The sequence below is a fragment of the Palaemon carinicauda genome, chromosome 39 (assembly GCF_036898095.1).
Source record: "Palaemon carinicauda isolate YSFRI2023 chromosome 39, ASM3689809v2, whole genome shotgun sequence".
Lineage (NCBI taxonomy): Eukaryota > Metazoa > Arthropoda > Malacostraca > Decapoda > Palaemonidae > Palaemon > Palaemon carinicauda.
In genome coordinates this window covers 14,306,885-14,324,475 of record NC_090763.1, presented here as the reverse complement: position 1 = coordinate 14,324,475, position 17,591 = coordinate 14,306,885, and the positions used below count along the sequence as shown (strand labels likewise).

General features: G+C 43.3%; 1 protein-coding gene across 2 annotated transcripts in view; it reads right to left on the bottom strand.

The window, feature by feature from the left end:
• LOC137631015 (uncharacterized) overlaps positions 1-17,591 on the bottom strand; it is a 28,353-nt gene that overhangs the window by 8,157 nt on the left and 2,605 nt on the right. The gene's annotated exons all lie outside the window — the stretch shown is intronic.

Below are 17,591 nucleotides of genomic sequence, written 5' to 3'. Positions count from 1 at the left end.
GGCTAGCGAAGGAAGTTGGTAGAACCTTTCTTGCTGTCTTTGAAACCAAATCTTAGGTGGCCTTTTGGGTTAATGCGGATGAAATCTCTCTAATCAATTCTTGTGGAAAAAGAGAGGGAGACAGAGGTGCATATAGCAATTCTGATTTCTGAAAGGGTGTAACCCCAATAGGCAGAAACGAACACATCTGAGCTCTTTTCTTAAGGATCCCCGCTGAGAAAAGCGCTGCCAACTCATTAGATCCGTCTCGTAAAGCTTTATCCATACAGGACATGATGTGGATGAGACTAGCAGTGTCACCATCTTTAAGGGCAGAAACCTTCTTCCCCAAGGCTCCCAGAGTCCAGTAGAGGAAATTGAATACCTCGAAGGCTTGAATACGCCTTTGAGAAGATGATCTAATTCCAAAGTAGACCAGAGAAGGGTGTAACCCCAATAGGCAGAAACGAACACATCTGAGCTCTTTTCTTAAGGATCCCCGCTGAGAAAAGCGCTGCCAACTCATTAGATCCGTGTCGTAAAGCTTTATCCATACAGGACATGATGTGGATGAGACTAGCAGTGTCACCATCTTTAAGGGCAGAAACCTTCTTCCCCAAGGCTCCCAGAGTCCAGTCGAGGAAATTGAATACCTCGAAGGCTTGAATACGCCTTTGAGAAGATGATCTAATTCCAAAGTAGACCAGAGAATCTTGGTCCTCCTCATGGCCGACCAACGGGAAGCGTCTACTAGACTTGAAAAATCTCCTTGGGCAGAGGCAGGAACTCCCAAGCCGAGAACTTCTCCCGTCTCTTACCAGGTACTAGATCTAGAGGCCAGTCTAGTCGGAGGAAAAGCGAAAGCTGCCTTTCCTTGGTCCTTCTTAGACTCCATCCAGTCTCCCATCAACCTTAGAGCTCTCTTTGATGACCGTGACAGAATCATCTTGGTAAAAAGACTTCTTCGACGCCTTCCCAAGCGTGAATTCTGAGGGTGGCGAACGTGGAGCAACGGGCACAAAATAATCTGGAAACTCATCATTAAAAATTTCATGAGTTTCTTAAGATCTACTGAAGGACGAAAAGACTTAGGATCTTCTCCTTCTGATAATTCCTCAAATAATTCAACAGGGGAAAGGTGATCGTCAATGTCTTCCTCTGACAAAGCTCTAACGAAGAAGCGACGTTGTGCTTATCAGGATACATCTCATTAAAGTCCTGACTTCTGGCATCAAGAGACCCCAGATCATCGCTTCTGTCGCCGTGTTGTTCTAACACTTGATGCTCGCGATCAAAGCGATCGGAACTAAGGCGTCCTTGATCTCGACATTCGATTCGACTAGTGTCATCACGAAGTCCGAGGCTTTCATGCTCAATGTCATGCCTCACTTCTTGACTCTTGGCATCACGTTAAGTTGTTCGACGCTCGCCGTCACGTTCTGTTTGACGCTCGACGTCGCATCCTGCTTGCCGCTCGACGTCACGTCTTGCTGGATGCTCGACGTCACGTCTTGCTGGATGCTCGACGTCACGTCTAGCTGGGCGCTCGACGTCACGTCTAGCTGGGCGCTCGACGTCACGTTTTGCTGGATGCTCGACGTCACGTCTAGCTGGGCGCTCGATGTCATGTCTTGCTGGACGCTCGAGGTCACGTTTAGTTGGACGCTCGACGTCACATCTGGTCGTTTGACGCTCAGTGTCACGTCTGGCTACTTGACGCCTGGCGTCACGTTTGGTTGCTTGACGTTCGGAGTCAAGTGGAACAGACTCACGACGTTTAACGGGGGAGATGTAAAGCCGTTCGTCGTCAAGAACCTCTTGACTAATAGCCCTACGCCGCTTGGCGTCCAGAAGAGAAGCTTTCTGACGTTGAGGATCCATGTATGCTACTCTTTTATTGTCCGTAGATTGATAACTTTGCATGAACGAAGAGAGTTTCTGTTGCATCTCTTGCAGCATATTAAAATTCGGGTCAACTCGTTGTGATACAGGAGACGTCACGTCTATCACGAGTTCGCTATCCACGCCGCTTAAAGAACGCTCAGAACGTCCAGAGGGCGATAACCAGTCTGACGGCGGAGGAGGAGCCTGAACCGAGGTCATGCCCAGTTCAGATAACTGACCAATAACTGGAAGAGCTGGACGTTTCTTGACAGTATCCGACGTCCTTAAAGGACGTTTGGCAGGAGGGCTCTCTTCGGAAGAAGGAAAACGCTCCGGACTGCTCCAATGGCTACAACCAGGAGGTTGCAGTGTCATGATAGGACGCTGATCGACTTTGTCCATCTTCCTCTTAAGAGGTCTTGAAGCTTGACGCCAGCCCCGTTTGGGTACTGCGTCATCCAAAGATGATGAAACCAATTTTACCTCACCTTTCCTATGGTGAGGGCGAACGTCCTGGGAAACGTCAACAGGCACGCTCGAGGGGACGTCTGCTCGGGAGCTAAAGCCTCTCGTTTCCTTTCGTCGTCCAATCAGCAACCAGTCTTTCAATAGCTGAGGCTGTTTACAGCTCACTTTCTTCCCGAATCCCTTTGATCGAAGCATATTCCAGATTGGGAAAAAAAAATTTCTGGATACTGCCCTAGGAGGACTGAAAATACTATGACAGCATTTGAAAATGCCTGCAACTGAAGAGAGAGAGAGAGAGAGAGAGAGAGAGAGAGAGAGAGAGAGAGAGAGAGAGAGAGAGAGAGAGAGAGAGAGAGAGAGAGACCTGGAAATTTTATAGAAACAGTACTGTAGGTTAAAATAATCGTAATGAATAAGGTAATACCACATTTGTAGGCTTTAGGTCAAGCTGAACAACTTTTATTCTACTTAATTTTGATAGAACTGAAAACTTAAATACAGAAACCATTGGACAAAAAAATGTCATTATGCTTTATAAAAATGACAAATTTTCCTTGAGATTAACCTTATTAAGTACAGTATTGCAGTCTGTTTCCTTAGTTCTCACATTTCATATGTTACATTATCAAAGAATATCCCACCCTACCCTAATTCATATAATAATATACTTAACCATTCTTATTACTGTAATTCTATAACATTTTGTTTATGACATATATGTAGAATTAATTTCAAGTCATTAAAGCAGCAAAATATGGAGTTTTTGTATCAACATGTATTTCAGTGGGAGTAGAAAATTGTGATGGTTCTTTTCCTGGGGTATAATTCCCTACTGTAATTATTTTTTTCTAAATATTAATTGGCTGCTACATACAGTTTGATTTTCCATAGATTTTTTACCCCAACCTTCAAAATATCTTAGCTTTAATTAGAAAGCAGACTTTTTTTAGAGGGTTGTTTGTAGCTGTCGTATGACAAGTATGACATATTCATAGTTAATTTGTATTTTTCGGCGTAGCTGAAATGACGAGCCATTAGAATTTTAACGAGGGTTTACTACTCCATCGCTATTTAGCGGGGGTAGGGGAGGGTAGCTTGCTAATACCCCCTCACACACACCTGTGCTTGAGCTCACTTTACTTGGAGGTAGGACTTCAAGGGAGATAGGGCTGGCAGGCAAGTTTGATTAAATAGCTAAGGTTTGTATAGTTAGGAAAAATACAAAGTATCTACGAATTTGTCATTTGTTTCGTAACTGACATACAAACCACACTATTTAATAGGGGTGACACCCATTAGGAAGAGTGGAAAGTCCCTGCCAGTACTGGCTTTTGGCCTTGCCCGGCGGGGACTCATTATTTGAGTGTGTTCGCACTCAGCAATAAGGAGTCCCTGCACCTCGCTAGAACCTTGCTACGCAAGCTGTGTGTGAAGGTATAATAAAGTGTGACTCGTCCTAGGAAGTTGACCTGTAGTCCTTTAGATGAAAACTTTAGGCTAGGATTCTACCAATACCACCTCGTCAGGGTATGGGGACGTGACAGTATTATCTTAATACTAGGAACACAAGGAAACATGGTTTACCTGCAGTGGTTTGAGGTCAGCTGTGCAGAGAACCCAGGATGCTTCTTTCCCCAAGAGAGGGGAAGATGAAGAAAAGAATAAGGGCTAGACAAACCTTTTCATTTATGCAGACTAAGACCGGGTAACAATACCCTCAACCTTCTGCTACTTGTCCACTAAGGAGCCTGAGGTTTTAAACCAGCTGTTGTGCAGCCACCACAGGGCCGATAGAAAACGCATCGAGCCTCCTGTGGGTCACGTCTTGCAGGTAGTGGGCTGTGAAGGTCGTCTGACGCTTCCACACCCCAGCTTGAAGAACCTGCGTCACTGAGAAATTCTTCTTGAAGGCCAGGGACGTAGCTGCGCCCCTGACATCATGTGCTCTAGGGCGACGTGACGGAGGGTCTGAATTCAAGGACAGATGGATCACCCTACGAATCCATGCCGAGATGGTGTTCTTAGTGACCCTCTTCTTATTCCTCCCAGTGCTAACAAACAATGCTTGCACCTGGGGATGGACTGCAGCCGTTCTTTTGAGATATAGCCTCAGACTCCTTACAGGGCACAGTAGATGGTCTGGGTCATCTGTTACAGAACGAAGACTCGAAATCTGGAAGAAGTCGAACCGAGGGTCCGGCACCACCGGATCTTGAGTCTTAGCAATAAACTCAGGGACGAATTTGAACGTTACCTCCCCCCATCCCCTTGAATGGGCGATGTCATATGAGAGACCATTGTGGCGGGATGTCAACAAAAACAAACCCCCACACCTTTGATCACTCTTCTTTCAAAATATCCCACAACACAAACTTTCCCCTGACTCTACTTCAAACTGGACTCTTGGACAGAAGGAACATGAAAACAAAACATAACCTTAACACTATATTCTTAAAAGTAAACGCAATCATAAACCAAAAAAACACTTATCACGAATCATAAACAATATTAAATATAAACCGTAACACCATTCAAATAAAAAAACCCTAACAACTTAAAATTAACACACCCAAAACCAATATTTGTTTATGTGTGGACCACTTTGTCCACACAAGGGCCAACAGTCGTTAAAAGCCCAAAACCACAACTCTGCAGCAACGCCACAATATGGCAACACTTGACACTCAGTCAATACAAAAATGCTTTCATTGATTTAGTCCGTAAGCGTAATCATCATCATCATCATCCTCATCGGTATCATCATCATCAACAGCAATCAGAAGTAAATTCGGTCCGGGTCGTCAACAAATAAATCAATCTGAGCAGTCTTAAAACAATCTAATGCAGGCCAGGTCGTCAACTAAAGATCGGCATTCAAAAATAACTCTCCAAAGGAGGAATCGCGGCCTGCCAAAAAAAAGAAAAAAAACGCTTACGAAAACTCCTAACTAAACTAAACTATCGCACTATAATCAAAGATAAACAATAAACTTTCTATCACTCATGAACGCGCCTAACAAAATAAATAAAAACAGTACTTACTCAGAATATAAAAAAAAGCTTCACAGCCGGCTTTCGAAGAGCAAAAAAATACACAGCCGACTTCTTCTATCGTTCGATATCCAATGCTTTCGCCCAAGACATTCATCATCACCCTATCCTAGCTAAAAAGTAAACAAACAACCTCAATTATACCAACAATCTTTCCAACTTCAAACAATCATTCGCTAATTACCCCTTTCCTCAGCGCGCACCGCGGACACACAAAACACGCACACACAAACGCACATACACACATACTCTCTTGCGCACGCGCAATCTAACAAAACGAAGCAAATGAAATTCTCTCTCTCTCTCTGACGAAACTAAAGCAAATAAACACGCTTTCTTTCTTTCTTGCGGTTTGGCAAACTTAAGTAAATAAACACTCGCTCACACACACACACACACTCTCTCTCTCTCTCTCTCTCTCTCTCTCTCTCTCTCTAATGACAAAGCTAAAGCAAATAAAATGTCTCTATTTAACAATACTAAAACAACTCTCTCTCTCTCTCTCTCTCTCTCTCTCTCTCTCTCTCTCTCTCTCTCTCTCTCTCTCGATTTGGCAAACAAAAATAAATTAAAATAAAATTAATCCTCCACATTCCTCCCCCCTTACTTTGCCAAATCCTCACACAACACTTACCTATTTTCTTATTACCCAGTCGCAGTCTGGAACAGGGCCTCGGCTTCGAGTAACTGGGCCTTCATATACCTGCACTCTCTCACTCACTTCTTCCATGTCGTTTTCATTCAACGTACTATTACTATTCCCGTCTATGCTCTGCTCGTCTAAGATATCATTCACTATTTCATCTACCTCAGTTTCATCTGGCCCGAAAATCCCACTAATTTCTGTCAACAATTCATCCATTACATCCAAACCATTTTCTACTTTAACAAAAGAATCATTCATACTGCTTATCATTCTCCTATCTTTCATTCTCGTGTCCGTCATACGTTCTCTTGCCTCATCTAACGAAAAACCACACACACTATAAGTATCATTCATACTCATCCAAGTTTCATCTGTATTAATACATTTATCTTCCATACTCACCTGTACATTTACACCCTTGTCCTGCTTATTCTGATTCCCGCCTACAACTACAAAATTTTCCCGCCTTTTATCCCCAGTAAAATTCTCAGACTTCTTTTTCCGTCCATACTCTACTAACACCAATTGCTTATCTTCTAAACCTAATGCCTCACACATACTCGGTTCATACTTGTTCGTTTTAAGCCATTTAGTCATACCATTCTCCTGAATATATCTTGGTACCTCCTTCCATTTCCGCAACTGATTGTGGTGTGCCCTAACCTTTTCCACACTACCATTCACACTTACTTTACCTAAAACATAACTCAACCCACTAGAACCAACATCTAACACCTCATATGGACCTTCAAACTTATCACGTACCTTATTGACATTCATTCTTCCCTTTTCAATTACTTCTTTCAACACTTTCTCTCCCACTTTGTAGCTTTCAAATCTCTCATTTGCTTTCTTCCAAACATCTCTATCATTCTCGGACACACTCAATCTCGGTCTTACTATCTTTTCAAAATTCAACACAAACTTACACGGAGACATACCAGTACTCTTGTGCACAGTCGCATTATACGCCCACAACGCACGCCCAACATATAAATCCCAATCATTATCACATGTACTCATCATCCGCAAAATTTCTGTCAAAGTTCTTACAGTCCTTTCAGCCAAACCATTCGCACTTGGCATATACGGAGTCGAATACACATGTTCAATGCCCCATTCTCTCAACATCTGCTCAAACTCCCATCCAACAAACTCCGGACCATTGTCACTTAACATTTTTGCAGGCTTACACACACTCATCGGCAACATCACTTGACTTACCATTCTCGCTACAGTCTCACTTCTTTTATTCTTGATGGGTACGGCATACGCAAACTTGCTCATATGATCAACCATGACAATCATTCCCACATGTCTTCTCGCAGTCACAGGCAACGAAACACAATCAATCACAAACATCTCAAATGGCTCTTTCATACGTAACCTCAAAATAGGCGGACTTGCATGCATGCTCTGATACTTTCCCTTCTGACAATCCTCACAAGTAGTCGCTACATCCCTACAAATTTGGCTCAACCCAGGCGTAAACAACCTCTCTCGCATGCATTCCCACAATTTATTCTTCCCCATATGCCCATACCTGTCATGCACTACCATACACATACTTACAGCTGCATGCATTGGAAATACAGGAACATATATATCTTCATCCATTCCCCTATGCAAAAAATACACAATATTCTTACAAACAATAAATCTTTTAACAACTTTCTTATACGCTTCCAAATCACACGGCCATTCTTCCACCCTAATACCATTTAAAATACATTCACGTAACCTATTTATTTCGAAACATTCACCTTGCATTTCTTCCACCTCTTCTTTGCTCAACAAATCATCTTCACTCTTTGCAATATCAATCATGCCAACAAAATTCGCCATGAATACACTATTATCCTCGATTACTATTACCTTACAGCCATTCTTTGAAAGCAAACCCTTACCAACATCAACTGACACATGGTGCAACCTCAAAAAATCTATTCCCATCAAAAAACAACTAGGCATTTCATTCTCTCCCATTACAATAAAATTATGTTCAACTTCCATACTCCCTAGTTTCACTTTCAACCTCACTTCTTCCCAAACAAGTAAACTTCCCTGACCTATTCCATGAATTCTCACACTCGTACACTGTCTTTTCACTTCCCAATTGTACCTCTCAATTTCCCTGATAACCGACTCATTTACTAATGACACTTGAGCACCCGTATCAATTAAACTACAATATTCATTCTCATTTATATTCACATATGTCATCATCCTTCCTTTAACACCATGCATGCATACATTTACTCTCCTTTCAATTCTGTCACTCACTTCACCAATATGTTCATCATCATGTTCACTGTCCTCTATACCCCCATATCTTAGATTAAGGTCACTTGCACCATTATCCTTCTCACTCAACAATTTGCAACATTCCTCCTTACATTGAATCCTCAAAATATATTCCCTATCATTCTCCTTACATGCCCGATATTCCATCGGTCGATTCCATCCAAAATACAAATACACAGTTACACCATACAACATACTTACCACCATTAATATCTTTGATAATACTTCCCCTTCTAGTACACTACTCTCCTCCTCATATACCCTTTCTTTTGACACTTCATTCATCACCCTTCTTTTAAGCTCGCTTACGCTACCTGGTATTTCCGTATCTAACCCCTCTTGTATTAACTTACTTAAACCCATTAGGATACACTTATACACCATATCTTCCCCTTCACAACTCTGCTCCACAACTAAACCTTCAGGCAACCTTTCAGAATTCTGATTACTCTCTTTATCTTCCATCCTCCCATGCATCCTCGACATCGCATCTGCTATCACATTCTTATTTCCCGGTACATATTCTAACCTAAAATCAAATTCATTCAAATCCTCTATGGTCCTAGCAACCCTTGCATTCACACACTCTTTCCTTATCATATACACTAGGGGCTGATGGTCAGTACGCACAATGAATTTTACACCATACAAAAATACTTTCAATGCTTTCACACAAAATCGTATTGCAGCCAATTCCCTGTCAATCGTCGAATACTTCCGCTCAGCTTTATTAAACGCTTTACTAACATACGCTATTACTCTCAATTTCTCTTCTCCATCTACTCTCTGCATTTGAACCAAACAACCACCCATACTAACCCCACTCGCATCCGTATACAACTCTAGCATACTCGCATTTTCACTGTAGTCTGGAAATGCCAAAGTGACGTCTTTCGCGGCCTCTTCCTTCAACCTTTCAAACGCTTCTATCATCCGATCATCCCATTTTAATTTTGTACTATTCCTTTTACCCGTCCATTCATTCAAAGGCTTCCCTATACCTGAACAATCTCTAACAAACTTGCGCCCAAACTCAACCAAACCAAGAAAACCTCGCAACTCACGCACAGTCCGGGGACGTGGAAATTCTCGCACCTTATTCACAAACTTGTCACTCTTCCTTATACCAGATTCACCCACTACATGCCCAAGAAATTCCACCTCCCTGGACAACCATGTACACTTCTCAAGCTTAATTTTCACACCAACTTCAATTAACCGCATCAACACTGCCTCAAGCAACCGCATATGTTCCTCAACAGTCTCGCTCGCAATCAGAATATCATCTATAAAAACAGTCACCTTCTGTCGATCGAAACCAGCCAATACAACATTCATCGCTCTTTGGAAGGCAGCAGGCGCATTAGCAAGACCAAAACTCAACCTTTTAAATTGAAAGTGACAATTCGTACTTGAAAATGCGGTAATGGGCCTGCTCCCCTCTGCTAGAGGCATCTGATAATAGCCCCTCACCAAATCTAATTTAGTAAAAACTTTCATTCCATGCATCTTATAAACACAATCAGACACCACATTCATTGGAAAACGTTCTTTAACAGTCACCTCATTCACCTTCCTATAATCAATACACATGCGTAAACTTCCATCAGGCTTTCGTACAGGGACAATAGGGCTATTCCAGGCACTCTCACTCCTTTCTATTACACCCATACGCTCTAATTCCTGACACTGCTCCTCTATCTCCTTGGCAATAGGCGGAGAAAAATGCCTGGGACGCTGATATATGGGGGTATCATCACTGAGAACTATTCTAAATTCTGGCAGGTCTGACCCCCCACAATCATCGTCACCGAGACTCATAACTCTCCGCTTATCCCATAACATCTTAAGCAATCGTTCCCTTTCGACCTCACTTATACTCTCATCTAACTTAATTCTTCCTTTCAACGTATCGTAATCCCAATCGTCATCGTTCTTTACCTTACCAGACATCACCTGTCTCGCCTTAACATATCTTCCATCCTCTACATTAATCAGTGTATACATACATCCCATGCAATCGCCCTCACGTATTCCACGTACTCTCTTCCTCCTAACACTCGGCAACAACCTTACATACACCTTGGGTTCCTGCATATTCATAACACCATCATATACATACGCACTCGTTTTCACCAAATTACCTGCTTCCATACCTTCCACTACATATTCATCCTTGTCACTATTTGAAATTCCCAGACTGCTCGGCCATGCAACTTTTATACTAATCACCTCACCTTTCTTACCCGATAACTTTACACTTTCCTTTGCTACCAACGGCACTCCCTTCCACACCTTCGTACTCACTCTGCCGTCTTCCTTTAAATAAAATTCCCCACAAATATTACCTTTAACCTTTATTTCAATCATATTCACACTTGGATGTACAATCATACCACATTTTTTCAGAAATTTATACCCAAGCAGTACGTCATATTTCTCATTCGCTCCCTCAACCACGTAAAAATCATTATCCTCCATCATCAGCCCCCCAATCATAACATTTTCCCGCAACTTCCCTTGCACAGGCATACACAAATTACCAATACCTTTTACTTCACCCTTACATCCCTTAAATTCACAAACCTCTTTTACCTTATCATATGCATTCCTAAACATTAAATTGACACCACACCCAGTATCAATCAAACCAACCAACTCTACACCATTAAAAATAATTTTCACACTCATGCAATCATGTGCTCTTTCTCCCATCACATCTTCATGCAATAAACCCTCACGAACATGCATCACATTCACTCCCCACACACACGAGGACTCACCCAGCTGAACCCTCTGATTAATTAGTTTCCCGAACATCCTGGCTGACTTGATCCCTTCTTTCTACAAACCCTAGCCACATGCCCATCTGCACCACATTCAGTACACTTACCCCGCGGCTCCTTGCACATTCTAGCATAATGACCATCCTTACCACAATTACCACAAATTACATTCATATGATTATTACGGCATCCATTCGCTATGTGTCCAGTCATACCACACCGATAACACTTAACCACTTTCTCTTTCTTACAGTCGCTAATTCGATGCCCTGTCTCTCCACACCCGAAACATGCTCCTAATGCCCATCTACACTCGTTCTTTTTATGTCCTACCTTCCCACACCTATAACACCTCTCTTCACAGATACCACTACCTAACCTAACTTGCTGCGTACTAGCACTTCTATCTCTCCAAACTTGATTTCCCTGTCTAAACCCGTCATTTCTCGGAATGGGTATTCCTACATTACTCACCCTAACACTTCTATCTACTACACTATCAGCTACCCTCATTGGCCCTCTCATAACAGCATCTCTAAAACTACCAAATTCTGGCACACATTCCTCCATTCCAGTTCTTACACTCACAAATTTACTTTCTTTCATACACCTATCCAACTCGTAATCCTCAACTATCTCTAAAATATCATCCCAAGTCAATCTCTCTCTAGTCCACCTCATTTTCTCCTTCCGTTTCAAATTAATAAACTCACACACACTCTCTGGTACTGTACCCAAAAACTTCTTCATTAGTTCCTTATTTTCATTTATTCCTTCGTCCCCATACTTCTTTCTAGCCAATGTTTCTAACCGACATACATACATCGAGATTGCTTCACCCACCTTCATTCGTGCTTCATCAAAATCATTTTTTCGCTTATACCTAACACTACCTTTCGTACGTTTTACCTGTTCAATTATCCTATTCTTTACACTTTCATACTCCACCTCTCCTACACTCATTATCACTCCATACATCGTCAACAAATATCCTGACAAAAATTCTCCCAACTCCCTAGCCCAAACTCTCTTACTATCCCCATACTTAGCCTGACAAAACTTTTCATATTCCCTAAAGAAGTCATATACATCCCTACTGCTATGTTCATTAAAACTTGCACACCTAGGTACCTCTCTCATAAACACTGTCTTACAAACTTCCTCTACTTCATTCTCACTACTATCTTCACTGTCTACTCCCTTCTTGTTGCCTTCTTCTTCATTTGAATACAATGAATCTAATTCTACACTCAAAGTCCTATCTTTAACTATTCCCTTCTTACCCTTTTTCTTACTTACCACCTTCACCCATTCATGATCATCCTCACTCACACCCTGACCTTTCTTCTTTTCTTTCTTCACATTATCTTTACCTTTCTTCTCCTTCTTCCTATCACCCTTCGTTCCAATCTTACTATGTCTAGGCCCTTTACTTTCAATATCACTATCACTACCGTCCCCATTATCACTTACCCTATCCTCTTCCACAATCAACCCGTTACCAGAAGCAGAAGCCACTCCTCCGACTGCACCTTCACCTACAACAGTTTTCATCATCCCCATTACTTGCCCTATCATATCTTCCATTCGTTTCTCCATTCGTTCCTCATTCTCTTTCATCCTCATTTCAAAACATTCTTCCACTTTCGCTACAGTTCCCTTTAACTCCCTAAGCTCCTTCTGCATCACCGCATTCTCCCAGTTCAACCTCTCATTCTCTACTAGCAACCTCTCCTCACGCTCCTTACTCAGCCGCAATTCCTCCCTCAAAACCCTTAATTGCTCCTCCATTTTTCATCAACCTTAATCCTAATTCCGTCCTTCGTCCAACAGTCCAACTTCTATCCCACCTCGGCAGTCCCTGTTCGGGCGCCAAATTTATGTGGCGGGATGTCAACAAAAACAAACCCCCACACCTTTGATCACTCTTCTTTCAAAATATCCCACAACACAAACTTTCCCCTGACTCTACTTCAAACTGGACTCTTGGACAGAAGGAACATGAAAACAAAACATAACCTTAACACTATATTCTTAAAAGTAAACGCAATCATAAACCAAAAAAACACTTATCACGAATCATAAACAATATTAAATATAAACCGTAACACCATTCAAATAAAAAAACCCTAACAACTTAAAATTAACACACCCAAAACCAATATTTGTTTATGTGTGGACCACTTTGTCCACACAAGGGCCAACAGTCGTTAAAAGCCCAAAACCACAACTCTGCAGCAACGCCACAATATGGCAACACTTGACACTCAGTCAATACAAAAATGCTTTCATTGATTTAGTCCGTAAGCGTAATCATCATCATCATCATCCTCATCGGTATCATCATCATCAACAGCAATCAGAAGTAAATTCGGTCCGGGTCGTCAACAAATAAATCAATCTGAGCAGTCTTAAAACAATCTAATGCAGGCCAGGTCGTCAACTAAAGATCGGCATTCAAAAATAACTCTCCAAAGGAGGAATCGCGGCCTGCCAAAAAAAAGAAAAAAAACGCTTACGAAAACTCCTAACTAAACTAAACTATCGCACTATAATCAAAGATAAACAATAAACTTTCTATCACTCATGAACGCGCCTAACAAAATAAATAAAAACAGTACTTACTCAGAATATAAAAAAAAGCTTCACAGCCGGCTTTCGAAGAGCAAAAAAATACACAGCCGACTTCTTCTATCGTTCGATATCCAATGCTTTCGCCCAAGACATTCATCATCACCCTATCCTAGCTAAAAAGTAAACAAACAACCTCAATTATACCAACAATCTTTCCAACTTCAAACAATCATTCGCTAATTACCCCTTTCCTCAGCGCGCACCGCGGACACACAAAACACGCACACACAAACGCACATACACACATACTCTCTTGCGCACGCGCAATCTAACAAAACGAAGCAAATGAAATTCTCTCTCTCTCTCTGACGAAACTAAAGCAAATAAACACGCTTTCTTTCTTTCTTGCGGTTTGGCAAACTTAAGTAAATAAACACTCGCTCACACACACACACACACTCTCTCTCTCTCTCTCTCTCTCTCTCTCTCTCTCTCTAATGACAAAGCTAAAGCAAATAAAATGTCTCTATTTAACAATACTAAAACAACTCTCTCTCTCTCTCTCTCTCTCTCTCTCTCTCTCTCTCTCTCTCTCGATTTGGCAAACAAAAATAAATTAAAATAAAATTAATCCTCCACACCATGAAGTTCAGTGACTTGCTTGGCCGAAGCCAAAGCTAGTAGGAACACCGTCTTCCAAGTTAGGTGGCGATCTGAAGCCTGGCGTAATGGTTCATAGGGAGGTCTCTTAAGAGACCTGAGAACTCGAACCACGTTCCATGGAGGAGGTCTCACTTCCGACTGAGGGCAGGTAAGTTCATAACTTCGTATGAGTAGGGAAAGTTCCAGCGAGGAAGAAATGTCCATTCCTTTGAGCCTGAAGGCTAGACTTAAGGCTGAGCGATAGCCTTTCACCGCCGAGACTGAAAGGGGTATTTCTTCCCGCAAATACACGCGGAACTCCGCTATTGCTGGAATAGTGGCACCGAGTGGAGAGATACCCCTTCCACGACACCAACCACAGAAGACTTTCTACTTTGCCTGGTAGACAGATGCGGATGATTTTCGCAGATGTCCAGACATCCTAATCGCAACTTGTTGCGAAAATCCTCTCTCAGCGAGGAGATGCTGGATAGTCTCCAGGCGTGAAGTTGTAGCGAAGCTACGGCTTTGTGGAAGATGTTGGCATGTGGTTGTCTGAGTAGATCATGTCGTGGAGGGAGTTCTCTCGGAAGTTCCGTTAGGAGCTGCAGAAGGTCCGGAAACCATTCCGCATGATGCCATAGCGGAGCTATGAGGGTCATTGAAAGATTGGCCGATATTCTGGTCTTCTTGAGCACCTTCCTCATCAGACAGAACGGGGGAAAGGCGTACACGTCGATGTTGTCCCACCGTTGTTGGAAGGCATCTTGCCAGAGCGCCTTGGGATCCGGGACTGGGGAGCAGTACAGTGGAAGCTTAAGTTCAGTGCTGTCGCGAACAGATCCACAGTCGGGGAACCCCACAAAGTCAGGAATTTTTTGGCTACTAGATGATCCAAAGACCACTCGGTACTCACTATGAGACGCTCTGCTCAGATTGTCGGCGAGCACATTCCTCGTGCCTGGAATGAAACGTGCTGATAGTGGAATTGAGTGGACTTCAGTCCATCTCAGTATCTCTACTGCAAGATGGGATAGCTGCTTTGAAAAGGTACCTCCTTGCTTGTTGATGTAAGCCACTACTGTGGTGTTGTCACTCATCACCACCACAGAGTGACCCGCCAGGTATTGTTGGAACCGTTGAAGGGCCAAGAAAACGGCCTTCATCTCTAAAAGATTTATATGCAGGCACTTTTCTGATTCTAACCACAAGCCTGAGGTCCTGTGGTGTAGAACGTGGGCCCCCCACCCTTTCTTTGAGGCGTCCGAAAACAGCATCAAATCTGGGGGGAGGACGAGAAGATCCAATCCTCTTCGTAGGTTCTCGTCTGTCACCCACCACTGGAGGTCCATCCATTCCGCAGGTCCCATAGGGATCATGACATCCGGGGAATCGTAACCTTGATTCCACCGGGACTTGAGTCGCCACTGGAGGGATCTCATCCTGAGGCGACCGTTGGGAACTAGACGAGCCAAAGATGAGAGGTGACCGAGGAGACGTAACCACGATTGGGCTGGAAGCTCTTCTCGTCTGAGGAAAGGGCTTGCGACCCTCCTCAGCCTTGCTATCCTGTCGTCTGATGGGAAGGCTTTGTGAAGATTGGTGTCTATAATTATGCCTAGGTATACCAGTCTTTGAGTGGGAAGCAGAGAGGACTTCTCGAGATTTATCAAGATCCCCAGATCCTGGCAAAGTCCCAGAAGTTTGTCTCGGTGTTGAAGAAGGGATGACTCCGAGTTTGCTAGGATCAGCCAGTTGTCCAGATAACGGAGGAGACCGATGCCGATCCAGCGTGCCCACGACGATATTAGGGTGAACACTTTGGTGAAAACCTGTGGTGCTGTGGAGACCGAAACACAGTACCTTGAACTGGTACACCTTGTTGTCTAGGCTGAATCTTAAGTACTTCCTTGAAGACGGATGGACTGGGATCTGGAAGTACGCGTCCTTCAGATCCAGTGTACACATGAAGTCTTGCGGTCTCACTGCAAGTCTGACCGTGTCTGCGGTCTCCATGCTGAACGGAGTTTGTTTGACAAACTTGTTCAGAGCCGAGAGGTCGATGACTGGTCTCCAGCCTCCAGACGCCTTCTTTACAAGAAAGAGTCGACTGAAGAAGCCTGGAGACCCGTCGAGGACCTCTTGGAAAGCGCCCTTCTTCAACATGGTCTAGACTTCTGCCCTAAGGGCCTGCCCCCGTGCTAATCCTATGGCAAGGGAGCTCAATGACACTGGATTCGTTGTCAGGGGAGGTAGAGATATTGTGAACGGGACGCGATATCCCTGACTGATTATGGAAATCGTCCAGGAATCGACCCCGAGTTGCTGCCACCTGTCTGCGCAACTTGGTAGGCATTCCCCCACTGGTGGACATGCAGGAGTACTGCCAATCCTAGCGTTTGCGGCCTCGGCTGCTCCCTCTAGGATTCTTCCCTCCCCTGAAGGACAGGAAAGGGCTTAGACACCACTATCTTCGCTGCCGTTGTCGGTTTTGTGGTCTTGGTAGGACGTGGCTGCTGGGGTGCTGGAGGTTTATAGGGCTTGGATGTCCTCCACTGCACTAACACAAGCACTTTCACTATCCTTACCTTTAAAGGCCTCCAGTTGTTCTTTAATGGCCTTCAACTCGGCAGCCAGGCTAGCGTACCGAGGGTCATCCGCAGATACGGATCCTGTAGGAGGCACAGGAGTTACTAACTCAAGGGAAGGATCAACTTCCAAAGAGGAATCAATTATAGGTTCAAAAGATAAATCTACACTAAGTTCGTCTTCCTTACCACTAACAGACTTAGACTTAGACCTAGAAGCTCTCCTAACTCTATCAAGCTCTAGTTTACGCACATAGCGCTTCATAATCAACCAATCCTTTACATTCCCCGCACCTATTATTAAGGGCACAAACAAAACCCCTACAATTCAAACACACGGTGTGAGGGTCTACCGCCATTTTCGGTAGTCTCACCTTACATTCCTCATTCGCACAGACACGGTAATGACTTTTTTCACTCATAATGAAAACAGCAAAAAAGCAAAGAAATAACAAAAACACGATTGCCAAAACCCCAAATCAGAGTACTTCACCAAATAGCAGACTGGTACACCGATACAGGTTAAGCGAAGAAAAACTCTTAATGACGGACCAACGTGTTGTCGATCCGGCCGGCAGAGATGAACTGAAGAACAGAAAACGGGAATGATTCCTCCTACCACCCTTTAACGGGTGTTACCACCCAACCACCACAAGGCGGTTGCCACGT